Genomic DNA, 25,000 nt, shown 5'->3' on the forward strand with positions numbered 1-25,000 from the left:
AATTCTTACATCGTTTTACATTTTACATCGTTTCAACGAATAATTGACATAGCAAGTAAACTTATAGAAAGAGAGAGAGAGAGAGAGATTCTTAGAAAGGAATTATCGATATCACGAAAGTTAGATTTTCGGCGATGTCAGGTCAAAGAAGAAGACAGAGAAAAAGTAGAAAAAGTAGAAAAAGTAGAAGAAAAAGTAGAGAAGGAAATGAAAGACGAATAATACAAAGAGAACAACAAGTATAAGGGGATACGTTTAGGCGAGTTCGAGAACGGATCTTCTTAGCGAGCGAAGACGTCGATCTTTATCGTACCCTCCTTCCCTTTCACCCTCCTTTACCCATAGCCGGGCGTGTCCTTAGGATGGCCTTTCTTATCGAGATAACTCTCGAGGACATCTCGACTCTCTCGTTGCTTAAGCAACCAAGTCGATTGGCTCCACCCACTCTCATCCACGATCGGCACCTTAGAGCCGACAGCAATTCTTTCGCGTCTTTTTCCTTCAATGATAAAAGGAAAAAAAAAAGAGAAATAAAAAGAAAGATAGAAATAGAGAGAGAGAAATAGAGAGAGAGAGAGAGAGAGAGATTGATTCGTTCTGTTATTTCATTATCTTCTTTGATATCTATGTATACTTAACTTAAGTCAACGCTAATCGATTGCGCTGACACGTTTGATAATTTACTATCGATACTCTACTCGAGATTTCTTTTCGAGAGTTTCGATCTTGTATGTTTCTTGTCTTTTTTCATCTTCTCTCTCTTCTTCTTCTTCTTCCTTCTTCTTCTTCCAAGGTAACTTCATTTTAGTTTCCTCCCTTCCATCCATAGTATCCATCATATAAATTCTATCGGCCATATCGTAAATCCAAATTGTAAATCTAATGACAAGTTAGAGATTAAATAGGTCAATGGAGAGACTACTATCACGACTGTGATTGATCATTCGCCGTTGAAATGTGCGACGATCTCTATCATAAAAAAAAAAAAGAAAAAAAAAAAAAAAAAAGAAAAAAGGATGACCGATGTAAGCACAAATAATTTCTTTTTCTTTTTTTCTTTCCTCCTGCTTTTCTCTCTCTCTCTCTCTCTCTCTCTCTCTCTCTCCTTACGTTCATTTCGTAACACTGAAAAGTATATTACAAAATAGCCTTCGACATGGAGAGATTATCTCCCTTATATGCTACGATACATATATATATATATATATATATATATATATATATATATATATAAAAAAAAGGAAAGAAAGAAGGAAAAAAAAAAAAGAAAGAAAAATCACCGATGAATAAGACTTATTAGAAACGACGATTAATACGAGATATTCGTTTCTATTTCCTTTCATTTCTAATTCCTATTTTCTTGTTCGTTAACCTCGAACCAATTAACTAACGTAAGCCGTTCGTAACGTGGCGGCCGCACACGAACTCGGTCATCTTTCATGTTGAATATTTAGATTCATAATGTACGACCTGTTCCGTTCCGTTTCGACTTTAGTATATATCGTTTGCATAATAAATAAGAAAAATAGTTTAAAAGTAGAAGAAGAAGAAGAAGAAGAAGAAGAAGAAGAAGAAGAAGTAGAAGTAATAGTAGCAGTAGTAGTAGAAGAAGAAGAAGAAGTAGAAGTAGTAGAAGAAGAAGAAGAAGAAGAAGAAGAAGAAGATAAGAAACCGGATGATTAGCGTGAGAAACGAGGACTTTAAGCTCATATATAGCTCGGACAGGAAGGATATCTAATATAAGATCTAATCCTTTTTCTTTCCTATCTTTCTATCACGTTTATTTCTTTCTTTACTTTTACTCTTATTCTTTAATTTTTATACTTTTCTTTTCTTTTTTTCTTTTCTTTTCTTTTCTTTTCTTTTCCCCCCTTATTTCATTTCTATCTCGAATGCCGCTAAACGGGAAAATATGAAGGAATAGAAGCCAGTTAACTAGTTGACCGGAGTAGTTTCGATCGGCTAAACTAAATAAGTATGTACGTAGTATCGGGAGCAGCATTATCGATCACACGATCGTTCGTTTATGCTCTACCAAGTTTTCTCTCTCTCTTTCTTTTTCTCTTTTTCTCTCTTTCTCTCTCTCTCTCTCTCTCTCTCTCTCTCTCGAAGTAACAACTCGGACAAGTTAAGAACGCGTTTCGATTTTTGCGCGACCTCGGTAACGGGTTAAACGGGATGGACGACTGTATTATACTATCCTTATGGTATATAAGCCTTGGGAACGTGTCCTCTTCGCCTTTTCGTCCTTTTTATATTTCACGGGAAATCAACGAGAAATGTTTCCGTTTAACCCCCATCCCACCCTTCCCATACCATCTCTTTCGTTCTTCTATATCTAAGGACATTATCAACCATCATTATGAAATCCTTAATCGTTCTAACATATGTATACCGGAGGATACATTTTCTTTTTTAATATCTTTAAACCTGACAAATCATCTTTACATTTATTCCTTCCGATCCATATTTACGTATATATATATATATATATGTATATATTTTCTATATGAAATAAATAAAATACAAATGATCAAATTCTCATCGATGATATTAATCCCGTTAATCTCTTAAAAGGAATAAATTAAATGGAATAAATAAATACAATTAATTCTAAATAAAGGAGAATACGGAGAGAGAGAGAGAGAGAGAGAGAGAGAGAGAGAGAGGACGAAAATGAAAGAAAAAGAAAAAAGAAAAAAAGAAGAATCATTCGAAAAAATTAGAATCAACTCGCTAGTCTTGAAACGGTAAAATAAGGAAGAGTAAATAAAACGGAACAAAGATAAAAAAAAGAAAGGAGAAAAGAAAAAATCCAAAAAGAAAAAAAAAAAAGGAAAAAAAAAGAAAGAAAGAAAAAAAGAAAAAAAAGGAAGAAAGAAAGAAAGAAATGGTCGAGACACGAAAGGTCAGTATTTACAAGCGTAACATGCACGCGTGCACGTCGGCGGCAAAAGAGAAAGAGAAAGAGTGGATGGTCCTTGCACGTGTGCTCGCACGTGTGTGTGTGTGTATACGTGTATATATATATATATTCGTCTCTAGACACACACACACATATACACATATATATATATATATATATATATATATATATATACACATACAGGCACGTGCGCATATATGTATCTATATATATACATATACACACACAAGTACGAAGGCGCACGTATGTATTCGTGTATTCATACGTGTGTTGTTGATTCGCTCGAGTTGAAGAGGAAGAAGAAAAGTGGAGGTGGTAAGTAGATGGTGAAGTGGATGAAGGAGGATGGCTGTGAGGATGGAGGGAGAGAGGGAGGGAGGGAGGACCGAGGGGCCAGTCGCCCTTGCCGAGGAGCCTGAGGCACGGGCGTGGGCCTTTCACTCCTGCCATCCGCATCGTTCCTTTAACTATCCGAGCCTACGTGCTCGTTCTGTGCATAAGCACTAAAACACGGACATACATACAGATATATATATATGTATATACATACACATATACGCTTGCAATTCTACTGGAGAACGTGTACGACGGATAAGTACAATCACTCTCCTCCTTCTCCTCCTTCTCCTCCTTCTCTTCTTTGCAAGCTGGACCTCGCTTGCTCTCGGATATATCTCTCGAACAGGCTTGGATACACTCTCGGCGCCCTTTATTACTCAAATTTCCGTTATTCTCATTCTACCATCACGTATTCTTCCATTACTCACTAACTAACTAACTCCATCTCGTTTCTCCATTATTTTACTATTATTCGTTAAATTATTAATTTTTATTCTTTTCCCCCCTTTTTTTTTTTTTTTATTCTTCCTTTTTCTTCTTCAATCCCGTACGAACTTTCAAAGTAAATTTTGTCGTACATAATTCTTTCTTCCTCTCATCATTCTCTCTCTCTCTCTCTCTCTCTCTCTCTCGTTTTTTTTTTGTTTTTTTGTTTAGGGACGACGTATTATTATTTTAATAATAATAATCGTTCGTTTCAATATTTCTTCTTTCACTTATTAAAAACAAAAAAATAAATAAATAAAATCTGTTCTCTATCCGCTTTATGAATCCCTTTTCGATTAATCTTACTTTTTTGTTTGTTCTCCCTTTTGCCCTGAAGTTATTCGTCCTCTCTCTCTCTCTCTCTCTCTCTCTCTCTCTCTCTCTCTCTCTCTCTCTCTCTCTCTTACTCTCTTTTGCTACGATCCAGTCGTGACGTTTCAATTAGCTGTCAACGAGACACGAATTATTAACTTTCATTCGGGAATACGTCCTGCTCGGGATACGCAACATGTGTGACGCTTCATTAGTCGCGGAAGGATCGACGTCAGCTAATTGCTCGCTCGCTCGTTCAGTAGGTAGGTACTTATACTTGCCCTAAGGGAACCTTGTCATAAACGATTTACCATAAACGGAATCTGCTGTGGACCTGGAACATCAGGAGTACATACACCTATCTACCTATAATACATATATATATATTTTATTAAAATATAATTAAAGTATCAAGTATGTCACTAAATAGATAAAATATAATCATCGAGGAAATATAATGATAATTAGTTTTTCTTTCCTTTTATGGTTTTTTCTTTTTTATTCTTTTTTTTTTTTTTTTTTTTTGAGTCAAAGAACTATAGGACTGAAATTTTTTTAACAAACATTCGTCTCATTTTCTTTTCTTAACTCACATACACACATACAACATCTATCGATCTTATAAGATGATCAAAGGGTTAAAGCAAAAATTGTCAAAGAAATGGATGAAAGAAAAAAAAAAAAATCGTCCAAAAAAAATTGTCAAGGTTTGAAAAGAGTTACGTTGTTAGAAAAAGTTAGAATAAACGTTGATGCGAAATTACGATAATAGAGTTATGTCATTCGATAAAAAAAAAGAAAAAAAAAAAAACAAACAAAGAGAGATAAAATTAATGAAGAATATATTATCTAAGGGATAAGATTGATAATGTGTTTTATCCTAACATCCTAACATTCTATATTTTAACTCTATTTATAACTATTACCGTTACATTTACAATACACAGAGAGAAAGAGAGAGAAAGAGATAAAGAGAGAGAGAGAGAGAGAGAGAGAAAGACAGAGAGAGAGAGAGAGAAGTTAGATATAAACTATAGAGACGCGAGTAGTATCGTCTAAAAGACACGCCTAAGCAAGCCAAGTGTACAACGATGGTGGATCGGTCGATCGTTAAGGTTCGCCATTAGATCGGATCTCGGCGTATCGGTAACGACGGTCTACCGTGGACCGAGTTAGCCGCGATATTGCCGCTTATTAACTTTGTTTGTCAGCGAGAGAGTCGTGTTCAGAGTCGGGAGGACTAACGGTCGTGTTGCTGCCGTGGACCTTATAGTCTCGTGGAGAACATTAGGACCGGTTGCACAAACGGCTCTGTTCGTCGTGCCGATCGCGGATAATCTCGGTGAAACGAATAGAAAAAAAAAAAAAAGAAAAAAGAGAGAGAGAGGGAGGGAGGGAGGTGGAGAGAAAGAGAAATAATAAATGGAGGGGAAAAAAAGAAAAGGGGAAAAGAAAAAGAAAAGAAAAAGAACAAAAAGATCGAAATAAGGAGCGCCACGAGTTCTCGATCATTTCATATGATTATCCATCGACAGTAATGCACGATCACACATGCGAATTTTACTCCTCGATGCTATATAATATAGCAATAATCCAGCTTGACGATTCTATCTACTGCATCTTCTTACTTGAATGAAATGAAATGATCGTTTTTCACTCATATTCGTCTTTTTATATTACATGTAAATAGGTATATAAACGGTCTTTTTTTTTTTTTTCTTTTTCTTTTTTTTTATGGAAAGAGAGAGATTAAGAGAATAAGAAAGTGAGAGAGAAAAAGAGAGAGAGAGAATATGTATATATATAAATTTTTTTTTCCTTTAATCACGAAATTTCATAATAACGGTTACCAAGCTTATAAAAATTGACCATCAAAATTAAGACTCCAGCGAGGAACACTTTTCGGTACGCCTTTAGCTGGAATGATTTTGCAGACGAGAGGGAGGTGGGTGGAGGGGGGAGCGGGGAGGACGACGAATTTGACAAGTTAATGAGGCATGGTGAACGGGCGCATCTCAAGGCGACCGCTTTTTATTTTCTTTCTTTCTTTCTTTCTTCCATTTTCTCTCTTTCTCTCTCTCTCTCTCTCTCTCTCTCTCTCTCTCTCTCTCTCTGTCAGGTGAGAAGAGATCAGCGACTTTTTCACTCGGCCAGAGAAAGGCCCACGTACGCAAGTCAAGAAAGACGAGATGAGAGGATGGATTTCATCTTTCTCCCTCCCTCTCTCTCTCTCTCTCTCTCTCTCTCTCTCTCTCTCTCTCTCTCTCTCTTTCTCTTGTATTTCGATCTCAAGGTGATGCACCAACGGTCTTCTCCAACGTGTCTTCGATACACAGGCCCGTTCGTTTGCTTTCTTTTAAAAGAACCCGATGATTTACGACGGCTAAAACATTCAATTACCATCCCGTTACTAATCGATACGTCACATTGTATACGATATATTGTCAACGAATAAACGATAAACGTCGATATATTGTTTTGTTATAGAAATATATTATAAAATATAATAAATGTTCAGCGTCTCTTTTTTGTTGATCGTAAAAGAAGAAGGAGGGAAAAAAAAAAGAAAAAAAAAATTAATGTTTATTACACCATCATCTTCGGGCTTCATAACAATAATAATAATAATTATTATTATTATTATTATTATTATGTTAATAATTATAATTATAATAATAATTATTATTATTATTTTTATTATACATTCATTTCTTTATCGAAAGACAATCGAGTGATAATTGATCGAATTATTTTCTTTCCATTATTTTCTTCCTTTTTCTTTACTTCAATGCTATATTATTAAAGCTTCAACGCGATAATGTCGATTTGTATCGATTTCTTTCCTAAATGGTAAAGGAGCAAAACATTAATCATTAGCGATCACTGTGTGATCGACATACGACGAGGGAGATCGCGAAAGAAATAAAGAAATAAATTAAATAAATTAAAGAAAAAGAAACGGAGGATTCCACGTGGTGTCCTTATATTGAACGAAGGCGACCATTTTTTGTATGTCTACAGCATTTCATTTCCTTCCTTCAAAGATATATATATATATATATATATATATATATATATATAGTATATAAGTAGTTACTTACGTACTACTTTGCAGTAGAAATTCAATGATCATTTTAATTGACTATATAGTTAAATATCTTTTATTATCGAGTTCGTACTTTCGACTTTGTCCCGTCTATCGATCTGCAACGATATATATATATATATATATATATACTTAAGCACATACAAACACGTATACCTATAATTAGATCTGAACTCTGGGGTTTCTTTTTTTTTTTAGAGAGAGAGAGAGAGAGAGAGAGAGAGAGAGAGAAAAGGACCATTTACCGTGCATTTTCTCTTTTCTTTTCTTTTCTTTTCTTCTTCTTCGTCTATATATTCAAATACATACGTTCGAAAGTTGCAAAAGATCCTTTTCACTGAGCCTGTATTCTATGTGTTACGCGTGTAAACGTAGTATGCAACGGTGCGAGGAGATAAATAAAAAAAAAAAAAAATAAAAAAATAAAAAAGAAAGAAATAAATACAGAATAAAAGAACGAAAAGAAAAGATACAGATCAAAAAGAGGAAAACAAACAGAAAAACAAAAAATTCATTACTCAATGGGGAGTTACTATCAAAGATACTAATAGAGAGAGAGAGAGAGAGAGAGAGACAGAGAGAGAAAGAAGAGAGATCTCGATGCATGTATACGTAAATGTTTTGTGTGGTTTGACCAGGACAACGGGGCGTGCATTATACCTGCAATTACGTAGAATCGTATATACACGCTTGATTACCGTGAAACACTGCATATAAGTTTGCGAGTGACTCGCGCGCTCGCCAGACGTCAATCAAAAGTCGAAAGCCATTAATTGGCGCCGACGTGCACGCACGTTTTCGGCTCGAAAGCGTGAGAGAGGATCCTGTCGACGAGAAAAGAAAAAGATAGATAGAGATAGAGAGAGAGAGAGAGAGAGAGAGAGAGAGAGATGAAAAAAAAATCAAAGACTGAGAAAGAGAGAGAGAGAGAGAGAGGACTCAAAGGAGACGAGCTTTTTCTTAGCGATTTCATTTAGGATGGTTTTCCTTGAAAATCTTCCTCTCCTTTTTCATCCGCTTCATCTTCGTCAAGGTACTTACTTCGAGCTCTCTCGAAAGTGCATCGCCTTGAATGCGGTTTTCCTTCTTCGAGATGTGTCTCGATCCGGAGTCTACGACCTTGAACGAATTATCTCCTCCTTCTTCTTCTTCTTCTTCTTCTTCTTTTTCTTCTTATTCTTAGTCATCTTCTTCGTCCTTTTTTTTTCCTTTTTTATCTGCCTTTTTATCTTTACCGAGAAACAAAAAGAAAAAAAAAAAAAAAAAAAATAAAGACACTTCGGAAGATACAATGTCGGACAAAATAAATCATATAACTCATCAACAAATTGAATTTCTTAATATAATTATTTTTGTAACTTTTTCAACGAGCCAAAAAGATTATTAGATATAGAACAAATCGAGAATTTCTAAAAGGTATATTTGAATAAATGAAAATTTGACATGATAAAAGTTTTGTTGAATTTTTTTTCAATAGTAATAAATTTATCCTTCCTATATTGTTATACTTTATCCTGGACAAAATAAAATATAATCTTAAATAATATAACAATAGGGAATTGTCAATATTTATATTTTCGTGATACTTTTAATATAATTACGAATAAATCTCACGATCTCTTTTGGAACAGTATAAAGCACATTAGAAAGAAATTACGAGACATATAATATTATGGCAAATTATTTCGGAAAAAAAAAAATGAAAACAGATGTACAAATTCTTCTCATGATACGAATAGAATCGTTCGAATGATAAAGAAAAATTCGAAGCTATCATTGAAAAATATTGCTAAATCGATGAATTTGACTTATCACCAATCGTACCGTACGTCGTAGATTTGGGAAAAATCTGAACTGAAAAGTGTTTTCTCTTGAATAAAAAGAAAATAAGAAGAAGCAATTTGAGTTTATCAAAAAAAATTTGGCAAAAAAAAAAAAAATATTACGATCTGACGAGAATAAATTTGTGACGAGAAAGAGGGGAAATACAAAAAAACGTGAACGGAAACGCGAAAGAAAAAAGAGGAAGAAAAAAAGCAAAAAGAAAAAAAGAAAAGAAAAATGAACGAAAGAATCCAAGAAGGAAAGACTCGTAACACCCACGTGCTCCACAGGAGTGGAAGAAGAAGAAGAAGAGGCTGAAGAAAAAGAAGAAGAAGAAGAAGAAGAAGAGGACAAAGAGGAGGAGGAAGAGAAGGAGGAGGAGGAAGAGGAGGTGTATATCTTCTGCTAGAATCGTAAATCATCGTCGTGATGAATGCGAGATCTATCTCAGTCCGTTTTCTTCGCGTACATACACACAGATATATATACTCATATACATATGTCTCTCTCTCTCTCTCTCTCTCTCTCTCTCTATATATATATATATGTATGTATATACATATTTCGTGGGATGTACGTATGTAAAAGATAGAAAGAGAGTATGGCACGTTTAGAACGTAGGCGAGGATACTGAAATTTTAACGATAATGGATATGAATATCGCAGTTCTTTAAAAGAGTTCATCTCAATGATACTTCATAAGTTTTCGAGGAAGTTCAACTAATGCTAGTGAAAGAAGAAAGGAAAGGATTAAATGAAATTAAAAAAAAATTTGTATAATATACGAATGAAACTTTGTGCTTCCTTACATCTTACACGTATTGTTAACTTAATCTTATTGTTAAGAATACTTTTTCTTTTTTTCATTTCTCTCTCTCTCTCTCTCTCTCGCTCTCGCTCACTCGCTGTCTTCTCATTTTATTTTTTTTTTTTGTTTTTTTTTTTTCTTATTTTTTTTTTTTCTTCATTTAATCGTTTTTCAAGAAAACAGGCAGTTTGACTGGGCGCGTAACGATTATTATCGCCGCTTTCGTTACGAACATCGTAGATTATAATAACGATCCTTGGTTATTGCATCGCTCGACGATATTGCCTCCTCCTATTCTCGGGTTTCTCTCCTTTATTTCCGCCATACGTTTCTCAATTTATGATATTAGAGAGAAGGATCCGTTTGGGTACATGAAAGAGATAAGACGGACAACTAGAAAAGAAAGAAGGAAAGAAAGAGAGATAACGATTAACGATAGATCGATAGATCCAACGATTTTGATCCACGAAACGTTTCTATCGAATTAATTAATTCTTCCTCGTACTCGGGAGAAAGTGTTTGATCTAGAAAATGTTTTTTTTTTCTTTTTTCTTTTTTCTTTTTTTTTATAAAAATTCGATTTAACGTCACACCTCGTAGCTATTAAAATAGATAAGTGAACGATAAAAAGAAAAAAGAAAAAAGAAAAAAAAAAACGGAAAGAAATATATGTACTTAAGACATTATCATGTTAATTAAGATAATTAAGAGATAAAATAATTTATTTGCGATAACGCAAGATAAACGTTAAATTAAAAAAGCTTAAGCGAAGGAACTTAAAGCGAAGGGAAATAACGATCGAAAATACGAGAGAATATGTCTTATAAAATAAATATAAATAATTAATTAATTAACAAGATCATTGATCAATTTTTTATGTATTATAATCGTATTTTCTTTTATGTATATAATTCATGTACAAATATATATATATATATAGACGACGAATGAGACAATGACGATCGTTTATATTATATGAAATCTTTTATTTTATACGAAGTCTAAAACATAGAAAATTTTGTTTCACGCAAAAGTGAATAACTAACTCTATCTAATACACAATGGCATCCCCTCAACCCCCCTCCTCCTCCTCCTCCTCCTCTCCGTTATATTATATCAAGAATACAATTCTTGATACGTAAGTATATGTATCGTTATTATATATATGTACGTGTTAGTTGTACATTGGTGTATGTATATATACACGATAAGTAAAAGACCAGGCAGGATGTGGCAATAGATAAAAGATCGAGTGGAAAATCGAGCGACGTGCGTTCTAGCGATTCGAATGGCGGGCGGCGACGTCGGTGCAACAAAGCAGAATGCGCTTGATTGCGCACGGTGTATATGGCATGTACCTATATCTATATGTGATGTATATATGTATATAAATATATATATATATATATATATATATATATATATATATATGAATGTATATAGGGTGTATACAGTGCTATAGCGACGGCACGTTTTACATTTACGTATTGCCGACATTCATTGCATCTATCGTTGCATACAACCGATGAATCGTTGTAGAAAAGGGAATCCCGTACGATTTAGATAATATTACGAGAGAAAACGTACGAACGTACGAACGCATACGGAGAATATTAAAAGTATCCTATGCAACTATAAAGCAAAAATGATTTAATGAAAAAATAGAAAAAATAGAGAAAAAAAAGAAAAAGAAAATTTTAAACATAAAAATAATAGAAAATAATACAATTTTCATTTATTTCATTTAATCAATTAAAACTTTAATCACGAAATTACAAATAATAATTGATCAAATTTCTTCTTAGAGATATTAAACATTAGATTGCTCTATTAGATTATCCTGATATTTCAAGTAAAAAAAAAAAAAGAAAGAACGAAAATATATGTGTATATACGTATCCATAGATTTCATTAAATAATTCTCTTCTGTTTCTTTTCTTTTTTTTTTTTTTCAGAAACAGAGAGAGAGAGAGAGAGAAAAAAAAAAGAAAAAAAAAAGTGTATTCTGATATTTTCTCGTAACATTCGAACGCCGTCGTTTCGAGATCAATACGTTGCACCGAGAAAGGATTTCCTTCTCTCTCTCTCTCTCTCTCTCTCTCTCTCTCTCTCTTTCTTTCTCTCGATTACATATACATAGAGGTACATGCACCACCTCGCCATTACCACCGCCGTAACGCTGCGTTTAACGATGCAGATAAATTCAGGCAACCGATGTGGCAACCGATAAAAGATCGTCTGGAAAATCATTGAAGCGACTCGACATATAGATAGACTCCAGCACCGCGACGCCATCGTCATTCTCGTCATCGTCATCATCGTCGTCGTCGTCGTCATCGTCGTCGTCGTCGTCGTCGCCGTCGTCGCCGTCGCCGTCGTCGCCGTCGTCGTCATCGTCATCGTCGTATTCTCGACAATGCAAAATGTACTCTATTGCAAATTAGCACGGCGCTAACTTGCTCTCACTAACACTTAAACGAGCCATTAGCAGTAAGGTATAGTAACGGCTTCGTCGAGATCGAACGAACGAAAACGATCTTGATCCATTCTTTCACAAGTAGTTCATTAAAACTTACCCAGACGTTTCATTATCACGTAAATCATTTCATCATGATTATACTCCGGACAGGGAGGGGCGGGTGGATAGGGTGGTTATAGGTTGGTAGGAGTGGGGGTGTGGGCGGTGGAGGTGGAGGATAAAATCGTCGAATGAATACTTGAAAAGTTCAAAATCATTTCTGATCCTATTAGATTATTATTATCATTCACATTTAACGTCTATATAATCTTCCTCAATCTAATATCTGAAAGAACGATTAAAACTAATTTCCTAATTAAGGATGAACAAATTTTTCGTCATTTAAACGTTAAACGTTTATATACCTATGTACAAATAAATAGATAGTTTAGATAGAGTAAATAAATAGGATAGATAGATAAATAGATGAATAGTTAGATAGTTAGATAGATAGTTAGGTAGCTAGATAAGTAGGTGTAGTATGCTAAGGTAGGTAACATTAGAAAAAGCCAATGATATACCCAACATGGAAACATGCGGAATGATTAGGCTATAGAAGAACTCGTGTTCTCTTTGAAGGGAGGCGACTAAATTATTCGCTAAGCTACGCGGTCGTTCACGCAGCCGCATAGGAAGTAACACACGTGGTTCGATTGGTTGGTTGGTTGGATGGTTGAATGGTTGGATGGTTGGATGGTTGGTTGGTTGGTTGGTTTGTTGGTATCAAGTGCACGATAGACGGGACTTCGAGAACGTGGTCCATGGCTATCCGGACACGACGACGACGACGACAACGTCCATCTCTTTCTATCGAGCTCGTTGCACTCGGTGCACGGCTTGGTTGCCCGTTTAAACGAGCCGAGTCGAAGCGTTGCATTGTGCATTGCCGTGTCGTTGCATGCAAGGCGTGGCCCTCCCTCTCTCTCTCTCTCTCTCTCTCTCTCCCTCTCTCTTTCTCTCTCTCTCTCTCTCTCTCACTCTCTCTCTCAGCATTCGCATCGGGGAAGCAACGATACGACCGGTGTGATATCGCCACGCGAGACTTTTAGTGCTCCCTCGACTCCTTTAAGGCGCTATCGCAACCGCTCTCGTTCCTACGATTCGTTTCATTTCGTTTCGTTTCCAACGCGAATAGCGGCTGAAGACCGTCCTCGTCGTCGTTCTTTTAAGTCTTGAATAATAATCGTCGTATGCATTTGCCTTTTGCAAAATCGTATTACTATGTACGAACTGTATATAAAAAAAAAAAAAAGAAAAAAAAAAGGGAAAAAAGAAAAAGAAAAGAGAAAAAGAAAAGAAAAAAGAAACGAAGTCAACGTGGAAACATTCTTTTTCCGTTCTTTTCTCAAAATTCTTTTTTTCTTTTTTATTCTCATATCGACGATAAACATACATGCATGCATACATACATACATACATACATACATATGTATATATACACACGCGCGCGCGCGCGCACACACACACACACAGACACATACGCACAAAAGGAAGAAGAAAAATGAGATATTTTTTAATTGCAACTATATTGAATTGGATAAGCAAAAGAATGGATAAATGTAAAACGACGAATCAATACCAATGATCGTATAAACATAGTCTCTATGTCGTGCAGAGACAAGGCGTGGCACTTTACACCATAGGGAGAGAAGCACCGCGATACGTCCGTCGTGATATCGACACGCGCGAGAGAGTCAGTGCTCCTTTCGAGTTTCGAAGTTGCTATCGTTTCCGACTCGACAAGGAGCTGAGAAAAAGAGATAGAGATAGAGAGAGAGCGAAAGAGAGAGAGAGAGAGAGAGAGAAAGAGAAAGACTTTGTACCCACTTTTAGAAAAAGAGAACGCGGTAGCTTCGATATCCTTTTAAAGACCGACGCGATTACTCCTCCTCATGGAATCGTTTTTTTCTCCTTTCTTTTTTTCATATATATATATATATATATATATATATATATATATATTTTCTTTTTATTGAGAGAGTGTTACCTCACTTTTAAAAGAGTATTTATTCAAGAAAAATAATGCATTAATTAACGAGAGTAAGAGAGTGCATGAGAGAGAAAGAGAGAGAGAGAGAGAGAGAGAAAGAGAGAGATAAAACGATTCTGTCATATTTCTCTTTCGATCGTTCATAAATATAAAAGTCTTTAGGGAATAAATTGCACAATATTATATATATATATAAAATATAATCCGATAATCCATCCAAGTACAAACGTTACTTATATACTTTTCTTATTCAAGATCACGCTTGTTATATAGATACAACGACGACGACAGGTCTGACCCGTCACACGACTTTTCTACTTCGTCTCTATCAATTTTTTTTCCCTCCTCCTCCACCACCACCACCACCTGCACCTCTCTCTCTCTCTCTCTCTCTCTCTCTCTCTCTCTCTCTCTCTCTTTCTCTTTCTCTCTTTCTTTCTCGTTTTCGAACTAAAGTTGAAACGTTTCGCGGATATGTTTCCATCATGTCTGAACGTCGTAAATGAAAGAACGCTTCTCGGTGTCCTTTGATATATTCGAAATCGAATAATAGAGACCGCTACATCTTTCCTAGAGTGTCCTCGTCGTAGTCCTCGTCGTAGTCCTCGTCGTAGTCCTCGTCGTAGTCGTCGTCGTCGTCGTCGTCGTCGTTGTTGTAGTCGTCGTCATAGTTGTCGTTCCGATTCTCACGTAGAGACCTATCGAACTCGCACACGATCCTTATGGCCTCATCCAGAATCATGCACACGTGAGATAGAGAAAGAAAGAAAGATAGAGAGAAAGAGAGAAAGAGAGAGAGAGAGAAAGAGAGAGAGAGAGAGAGTCAAGGAGGAATCTCTTCCACGCCGTTCTTCTTCTCATCTCTTCGTACTCGTCGTTGATTCCCATAATGCTTTTCCCTGCTTTCGAATTATTCGAATATCGATCGTAAACGTTGAATCACGTTGGATATTACGGTAACGAGAGATCCTTATATCCGATAATCTTTTCTATCTCTTTCTTTCTTTCTTTCTTTCTTTCTTTCTTTCTTTCTTTCCTTCATTCTCTATTCTTCTCTTTCTCTTTCTATTTTATTCTACTCGTTTATATTACGACCTTTAATCGATTTATTTCCACCGAAGAGTAGTCACGGAAAGAGTTATATCTCTTTTCTACGTCTATCATATAAGATCGATCATAAGCGAAAATCAAGTATGATAGACATATCTCTCTGTCTCTCTCTCTCTCTCTTTCTATTCTTTTATTAATTTTTTTCTTTCTTTTTTTCTCTTTCCTACCAAGTCCTTCTCTCCTCTTTCTTTCCATCCATCTATCTTATTTCTTTCTCTCTTCGTTTTCAGTCATTATAGATTTGACCGTCGATAAAATTGTCGTCATTTAAATCAGACTTTTAAACGAACGTAAAGAATAAAAAGTGTTTTCATTAATTACATACAAACATTTTTTTTTTTTTTTTTTTTTTTTTTTTTTTTTTTTCATTCGATTTATATACCTGTCAGGATTCACTGTAACAATATAAATTAAACGACGATATTTCATTTCTTTTCTTTTTATTTAAAAAATTTCTTTTTCCCTTTCTTTTCTTTTTTCTTCTTTTTTTTTTAATTTTATCCTATTCCATCTTTCCTTCCCTTATGAATTAAGGCTAAATGCGCGATATTTAATCGCTGGGGATCATTCATAGACATTAAAAGTTGTTATATACATGTGCGTGCATATATATATATATATATACATATATATTTTTCTCTTTCTTACTGATTTACGTAATTAAGCATGCGTGCAAACTAGTTTCGCTCAACGATTCCTTCGTTACGTGTACACGTAACTCAAAGAGAAAGAAAAAGAGAGAGAGAGAAAGAGAAAGAGAGAGAGAGAGAGAGAGAGAGAGAGAAGGTGAGAGGAAGAGAAAAGAGAAGAGAAGAGAAGAGAAAAGGGGAAAGAAAAACGACGTTCTTCTTCCTTCTTTAACTCTCCGTCGTCTACGACTACTTGCTCGGGATTGATAAAGTTTGTCGCGCCTTTTGGCGCTCCAATTCCCACGCGCGTGTTCCTACGAGAGGCAGCTTGCCTGACAGGAATCTATCTCGAACGTACATCTAGAAACAAGACTTACTTCTTATTCTTGCCAGACCAGATCCTCCCTGCCCCTCCTCCTCCTCCTCCTCCTCCTCCTCCTCCTCCTCCTCCTCTTTCTCCTTCTCCTTCTTTTCGCGTCAATTATTAGAACTTCTTTCCTTCCATTAAATCGCTGTACATGTTACTCGTTAACGTAGAAAACTTTTTAAACACGAAGAAACTTTATTATATACCCCGTGGAATAGATAAATAACGTATCCATTAAAAACAAGGAGAGAAAAAAAAAAGAAAAAGGGAAAGAAAATATGTGAAATAAAAAAAGAAACAAAAAAAAAAATAAAAGAAACAAAAAAGGAAGAAAATAAATAAAAAAAGAAAAATCGATCGATATATATCTTACGAAACGTATGGAATTTTAAACGATTTCTATCTAAATTTTTATTAAAACCTTTTCAACGTTGAGATATTAAATTCAACGATAAATTTTATCTAAAAAATATATATATATATATATGTGTGTGTGTGTGTCTGTGTGTGTATGCGTGTATGTATGTGTGTGATATTAAATGTATAAGAAAATTACAAAACGAATTAGAACTTCGTTTTAAAAGCAACAATTTTTTTTTTTCAATTTCTTTTTATTTCTTTTCAATCTGTTTTACTTTTTTTCTTTTCTCTTTCTTTCTTTTCTTTTTCTTCTTTTTTTTTTTTTCTTTTTCCTTTTTGTTTTTTTTTCTATTTTGTTGTGGTCCTCTCCCTCGTCGAATAGATTGACCAGAGTAGCCAGCTATAACACCAGGCCGCATAAAAGAACGTAATCACAGGCTGTCGTAACAGAGTGTGCTTTTATAGTTTCACGTGCACAATGCATCCGGCGAGTGATACTTACATAATATATTCGATCGTTATAGATCGTTTGACGTCCTGGGGTGGCTGCTCTATCCACGGCTGAATGGATCGAAAAAAAGTGAAATCCAACGTCCGTCCGTTTTTCATTCCGTCCGCACGTCGATCGATACGTTCGTTCGTTCTCTCTCCTCTCTCTCTCTCTCTCTCTCTCTCTCTCTCTCTCTCTCTCTCTCTCTCTCTCTCTCTTTCTATGGAATGTTATATCGAAAGAACGGAATCGATAGTTGATATTTTTATAGTTTCCAATACACAGTTTTAGAGAGATCGACTTCTTCCGGTAAGAAGATCTCTTCTACACTTTCTTTTCGGATAAAAAGATGATGATTCAGCGATATAACACTCTCGGTTTCTAACTATAACGTCAGCATTTATAAATCTCTACTTCCTCGCGCTCTTTTCTTTTCTTTTTTTTTTTTTTTTTTTTTTTTGTACTATTCGAACAAAAGAATGGAAGAAGAAGAAGAAGAAGAAGAGAAGGAGGAGGAGGAGGAAGAAGAAAAGGAAGAAGAGTGGCAAAAAGAAAGAGAAAAGACGAATTTCGAAAAATAAAAATAAAAATAAAAAAAAAAGAAAATTCGAGACAATTATTGACGCAATTTTAAAGGATAATTTTTAATTGATCGTTTTAATTGTTATTTTTTCAGTACATTGAACATCCTTCCTTTTCGCAATGGAAGGAAAGAATGAAAGATTGGATGGAAAGAGAGAAGATAGAAGACGATTGGGCATAGTCGAGAGACTACAGAGGCACGACTTTGCCACGACTTGACATTACTGACCTATGGCGTTTCACGATACATGAAGAGGTCACCGAAGAACGTCGAGATCGCTACTTGAACGAGCCGTACCGGCCGTTAAGTAGGCGGCACGAACGATCCCGACGGATTAATCGCGGAAAGTGTGAAGCGATCCGAAGCTCACGGTAGATCTAGCACGGCAGCGAACCGTTGCTAATTCACAGCTCGATCAGCATCCTCTTTCTATTTCTTTTCTTTTTTTTTTCCCCCTCCCTCTTTCATTTCTCTTCTTCGTTTTCCTCTTCAATATCTACCCCGCCCGATCGTCCCTTTTCCTACCCCATATATTCCCAATAATTTTAAATAAAATTTCTTTTCAATCGTTCATGCCGTACGAAAGTATGAGTCTTCTCTTTCTTCTTTTTTTTTTTTTTTTTTCTTCTATTATTTTTATTTATTCTTTTTTTCTGGCGTTTTTTTTTCTGGATCTTTTAAGCAACCTAAGACACAAGGACACGAGATTACGCTGGTATTATTTATTAAAAGTTACATACGCGCCCGAGGTACGCCCGTAGAGACTCTCGTAGAATCATAATTACGTTAACTCGAGGCGTTGGAAATTGTGAAACGGAGCCAATGAGAATGCGGTGGGATTACTCGCGGAATCACCGAGCCGTTGCTAATTCGTATCTATACTCCTATGATGTTATCGATAGACGAATATATATATATATATATATATATATATATATATATATCCCTGTTTTTCTACTTTTGATTATTATTTCACGCACAAATCTGCAATATTATCAGAACGAATGAAAACGGAATGAAAATTTTCTCATGATTACCCTTAGAATCCAATGTTTTAAACTCACCGTCAGAGTTATAATAATAATAATAATAAGAATAAACTTTAACTCGAGAATTACATCTGTTATAGAGGTCTTAAAAAGAGGAATACATTCACGAATCCTTGTATCTCTAGAGAACGTAGTGATGAAGAAGAAGAAGAAGAAGAAGAAAAAGAAGAAAAAGAAGAAGAAGTCAGTCACGGATTAGTTAGAGACCTCGGGGTAAGAAGTCCTTAGTGAAATTCGGCGAAGCGAATCCGGAACACACCAATAGGGAACCGAACCGTGTGCTATTCGTTGAGCGTTACTGCGTTCTTGCAGGCACCTTCACTTCAAAGAGTGGACATCCTTGAATCTCTCTCTCTCTCTCTTTCTCTTTATCTATCTCTTTGGAGTTCTTAAACCCAGGGTCTTTGGCGTTTTTCCAGACGTACGTACATATGTATGTATGTATGTATGTATGTATATATGTATATAGGTATGTAGATAAATAAGAGAAACAAAATCTCCCCTGATTTCGAATTAATTCTCATTTCAGAGACTACGAGAGACATCCTCGCGAAAGAGCTCCTACACAATCGTATTGGTGTCTGTCAGTTATTAATTACACTTGTCGGATACAGGCCAATATCGTTTATCGACGAGTTTAATCACTTTAAACAGGAGCTTGCTAACAAACATACACACTATTAAAAGGCTAAAGGATTACACGGCAAATCTGATTTATTATTTTATTTGCTCTAACATTGGCATAAACTATTATTCACGAATTCTTTCTTCTATTCGAATTCATAATTCGTCGAATCATTAATAAATATACAATGAAATATATATTTATAGAGATATATATATATATATATATATATATATTATGTTATCAGTAGCTTTCGTATTGATTTTTAGATACACACATATATATACACACATACATATATACATATATATATATATACGGATGATGCATTTTCTATTTCTATTTCTAAAAGATCGATAGAAAGTTTCAAACTATAATTCTATACCATAACTAGTTCATCGGATATGTACCTATACTCTTAGCAATGGGATATATCATTTTGTGATTCGGAAGACGATCATGCCAGTCGAAATGCCTTCGGGCTGACTCGAGAGCAACACACAAGATCGTAAATCATTCCAGTCGGATTCCTTTCCTCGCGGATCCTTTCGTTTTTAATTGGTCGACGTTAGCATCATCGTTGAATTCTTTTAACCATCGGAAAGCTGGCTTGTCAATCGTAACACGCACGTGTGTATCCGTTCATTGATTTCTCGATAAGAATTCAAAGTAGTCGAGGACGTTATTAAAGAGAAAGAGAGAGAGGGAGAGAGAGAGAGAGAAAGAGGAATTATTAATGGATAATTATGCTCATTCCTTGTCACAAGATTAGCACACGCAAATACGATCGTGTCGCATACATTATAGATATTATTCTTTATTAATTGTCTCGACTCACCTTCGGATCTGTAAAGATCGAAGGAAGACTAATTTTTATGTTTTCTTACGCGAAAGGTGAGAGGAAAAAAAAAGAAGAAAAAAAAAAAAGAAAAAAAAAAAAGAATATATACGATATATATTTATATATATATATATATATACTTGCCATCGGGTGGCAAGTTAATCGGATTGCCGGTTCGTTAATATCCTTCTCGTTATAACTTGTAAAATGACTTGATCGATCGGCTAAATAATTTTTACGCTTGATCCTGGGTCCTGTTAGCACGACGAAGCAAAAGATTAAAGAGTAGATCTAAGAAAGAGTGAGATAGTATAGAGGTTAGTGATAATAGTTAGCTATTCCTTTCGATAAAACTTACGTTGCGTATATATGTGCGTATATGCAATAGGAAAAAAAGAAAGAAAGAAAGAAAGAGCAAAAAGGGAGGGAGGAAAAGAGAGAGAGAGAGAGAGAGAGAGAGAGAGAGAAATACAGACAGAAAAAAACGAAAGAGAGAAAAAGAAAAAAAGACCGCGACCAAACGAGTAAACGAGCGAACGAACGAAAGAGAGTGAAAGAGAGAGAGAGAGAGAGAGAGAGAGAGAGAGAGAGAGTGAGAAAGAGAGAGAGAGAGAGAGAAACCGTCGATAAACGTCGACGAACGAAGCTCGATGCAATCAGCGAGATAGTAAGATTGCCTGTAGAGTCAGATCAGACAGTGCCTATTTACTTTTTGCCTCGCACACCGATCATAATCGATCGACTTATCGATCTTCCCCGTTAACTCCACCGCGTCCCTCGATGATCGGTTTAACGCTTGAGAAACGCATAATCGCGCTTTAGAACCGGCGGCCTTTTCTAACATAAGCGAGAGTAAACCGTTGGTTTTGCACTCGACGGCTATTGTTCGATACGGCACCGTTGTTTATAGAAATAGAATTGAGAGACCAGAGGGGAGAAGAGGAGATAGGAGGGGTGAGGGCGTTGGAGGAAAAATATATCGCGCGCGATCTTATCGAAAATCGAGAATTGATATCTCGTTAAAGTTGCGAACAATTTCTTTAATGGAAAAAATCTCTCTCTCTTTTTTCTCTCTCTCTCTCTCTCTCTCTCTCTTTCCATTTATCTGTCTCTGTCTCGTTTTATCTTATTTACTAACGGAGCTCCTCCTCCTCTTCGTAGAAACACGAAGAAAGATTGTTAAATAAATCGTATTAAAAAAAAAAAAAAAAAAAAAAAAAAAAAAAAAAAAAAAAAAATAGAGAGGGAGAAAGAGATAAAAAAAATTATAGTCACGAGAACATACATATATCTCGAAATTACCCACGTGGCACACATTCTGACACGCATGCACGTATGCACGCATGCACGCACGCACGTCTCGGAAGTTATATATTACGCATTACTTTTACCGCGCGATTCGAAGACGACCGGAAACAACCATTCTTTCTCGTCCTTATATCATGCGAGAATGTAGCAGTACGATTCTCTCTCTTTCTCTCCCTCCCTCTCTCTCTCTCTTACTCTTTCTCTGTCTTTGCTGGAGCCAAGCAAAGGTCACTCTTACGCACTTCTTCAGAGCCATTCGTAATACGTTCTTGTAATCGGACTTGATTATGGACATCGTTTGTAGATAGAACCTTCTCGTTATGTATGAGTATATATCTCGCGTACATATTGAATTTAAATATTTATCTGTGAGCGTGTAATAACGGAAGCGTGTGCGAGAGGAACGGTCATGTTCCTTCTCCTTCTTCACCTCCTTCACCTCCTCCTCCTCCTCCTCCTCCTCCTCCTTCACCTTCTCCTGTTTCTCTTTCTCTTCATCTTACTTTACTAAACCGTTTGTTCTCTTTATTATATATAACCGACATCTATCGTGCCGTCATCTTTTTTTTTTTCTTGCTTTTTTTTTCTCCTTTTATTTTTTTTTTTTTTTGTTTCTCTCCTCTAACATTCTCGCGTCTCTTATTAACGTTCCAACGGCGTTTCCCTCTATGAAAAAGAAAAAGAGTGAGAAAAGAAGAAAGAGAGAGGGAGAGAGTTAGAGACAGAGAGAAAGAGAGAGGAGAGAGAGAGAGAGAGAGAGAAAAGAAGGAAGAAAAAAGTCAATCATCGTCGTAACGGACGCAAGCAAAGTCGTTTCAAAGAAATCAACTTCTCGGTCTTTCGGTAATGGTAATAAATCTTTTGAAAAATTTCGATCCTCGCGAGAATACGTTATTATCGTATATTTAAACTGATCGATCGATCCATCGATCGATCGAACGAACGACCAAGCGACGGACATATCGATCGTTTTACATACATGCGATTGCCATGAAATCGAGTATTCCTTCGCATAATGCTTATGAATATTAATGTTCTTTCGTCTCAGGCGAAAAAATACAAAAAAAAAAGGGAAAAAAAAAAGAAAAAAAAAGAGAGAAAAGAACGAAAGAAAAAAATGAAAAAAAGGAAAAAGAAAAAACAACGAAAAAATGAAAAAAAAAATAATAATAAAAAAAAAAAAAAAAAGAACGCCTACGACGCGCTATCACGTTTCGTCAATTTTAAATCTCCTTAGCGTCTATCATCTCTCTATATCTTTTCATTCTTCATTTATTCTATCATCTTTCTCGAGGACGAAATTTCAAATGGACGAACGATCAAACGTGGGAGAATAACGAGAGATTGATTACACGGCGAAGTTCTTGGTGTTTTTTTTTTTCTTTTTTTTTTTTTTATATTCTCTTTTTGACACGTACACTCGAAGAGGGATAAATTATTCAACGAAGTATAAGGCTTCGTGTTATCGCGAGTTATTTATCGTAAAAAAGAGAGAGAGAAACCATTGCGTTAAGATGAGAGAGGGATGAGAGAGGGATGAAGGAAAGATAAGTCGAAGAAAAAAGTGGGAGAGAAGAAGAAGAAGAAGAAGAAGAAGAAGAAAGGGGAGGGGATGAAGATAGAAGGGAAAAACAATAATGACGTTCAAATATTTGATTTAAATATTTTCACGATGAATTCATGACAGAATCACGAGTGACAAGTCGCATTTTATAAAAATGATAATAAATATAAACGAATTCTTACGACACGAATATTGTTTTATGATTAATGCTCCAGTTTCCCCTTCTATCCCCTCCGCCACTTCTTCTTCAATATCTTCTCCTTTCTTCGTCTGACTCGTCACAGATATCGTCCTTCAATTAATGTTAATTACGACTTAACGTCAAGCCGATAAGTTTGAGAAGAGACACTTTCGAGAGTCATTACGCGTTCGATGGACAAAATTAGGTCGAGAGATCGAAATCCGAGCAAGAAACGAGCTACGGAAAAGAAAAGAAAAGAAAAGAAACGAAACGAACTTCGTTACACTCCTTTTTCGACGTCTTCCGTAACGTTGTCTTTGACGACGGGAAAAGAAAAAAAAAAGGAGAAGAAGAAGAAGAAGAAGAAGAAGAAGAAGAAGAAGAAGAAGAAGAAGAAGAAGAAGAAGAGGAAGAAGAGGAGAAAGAAGGAAAAGAAAAGAAAGAGGAAAAAGACGAGAAAGGTCCATCCAACATTGGTTACTTATTTTTCAAACCTGAACTTTAAAGATCGTTCGCTTTCGAGAAATTTGTAAGAAATCGCGAAGGAAGGACTCTCTCGGTTGTCGATCGAATCGATAATAAGGAAAAAAGGACAAAAAGAAAAAAAAAAAAAAACAAAAAGTCTGTTCGATCGAGCACGATCCGGCTTTTTGTCGCTTTTGTTTAGCTACAGAATCCGGGTCACCAAGCGGGAGCCCGCGCTGATCGCCTCCTATTCGCCGCGTAACTATGAATATTCTATATACATTCGTACATACATATACATACATACATATATATATATATATATATATATATATATATCTCCTTGTATCTTGTACGCGTGCAATAATATCGGATAAAATAAACGATTCGCAAGTCATCCTAGTCGGCGAACGATCTCTCGGCGACTTGATAGTTCTCGCTCTCTTTCTATGGTTTCTTATAATATTTATAAACTAGACGCATACGTACACGGAGTTTCATATAGACACTCACTTACTCACTCACTTACTCACTCACTTACACTCTCTCTCTCTCTCTATCTCTGTCTCTTTCTCACTCTCTCTTTCTTTTTTTTTTTTTTTTCACGCGAGTAACTGCAGAAAAGAACCGCGTTATATTCCTGCATGGACCTACGACGACGAGATCGATTCATGGATCGCGCCTAGCATCCAAGGTCGATCGCGATCTGCAACCGTGAAATATTATACCATTGTGCCAATTTTTTCTTTTTTATTTTCTTTTTTATTCTTTGCTCCGTTCGATATCATTCAGCTTCTCTCTCACTCTCTCTTTCTCTCTCTCTCTCTCTCTCTTTCTTTCTCTTAATTATATCTAGGATGATAAGCACGATCGAGCGTATACAGTTTTTCTGTTTCTATGCATCGCAAAAAAATTGGTCCTTATTTCTGATAATTCGTTTTGCCTTGTCAAGTATATATATATATATATATATATATATATATATATATATATATATAAATATTAATAGAAGAAAAATTGAGATTTAGTTCGAACATTACACGCTTGTTATAATCGATTAATCGAAAAAGTCTAATAGAAAACGTGGACAATTTTCAGAAGGAAAGGTTTAGCCAATGT

General features: G+C 35.6%; 1 protein-coding gene across 2 annotated transcripts in view; it reads right to left on the reverse strand.

Annotated features, from left to right (window-relative positions):
* The window catches only part of LOC118448008 (uncharacterized), a 96,411-nt gene that overhangs the window by 62,239 nt on the left and 9,172 nt on the right, over positions 1-25,000 (reverse strand). The window contains exons 3-4 of one of the 2 annotated variants that reach the window (XR_014983320.1): positions 8,211-8,398; positions 150-879 (exon numbers count right to left, since the gene is read on the reverse strand). The exons of the other annotated variant lie outside the window; for it this stretch is intronic. The gene's annotated coding sequence lies outside the window, so the exon portion shown is untranslated. Of the gene's footprint in view, positions 1-149; positions 880-8,210; positions 8,399-25,000 lie in introns of those variants that run through there. 2 annotated transcript variants of the gene reach the window in all.

Source organism: Vespa mandarinia, chromosome 19 (genome assembly GCF_050613455.1).
Source record: "Vespa mandarinia isolate Hongniang chromosome 19, ASM5061345v1, whole genome shotgun sequence".
NCBI classification, from domain to species: Eukaryota; Metazoa; Arthropoda; class Insecta; order Hymenoptera; family Vespidae; genus Vespa; species Vespa mandarinia.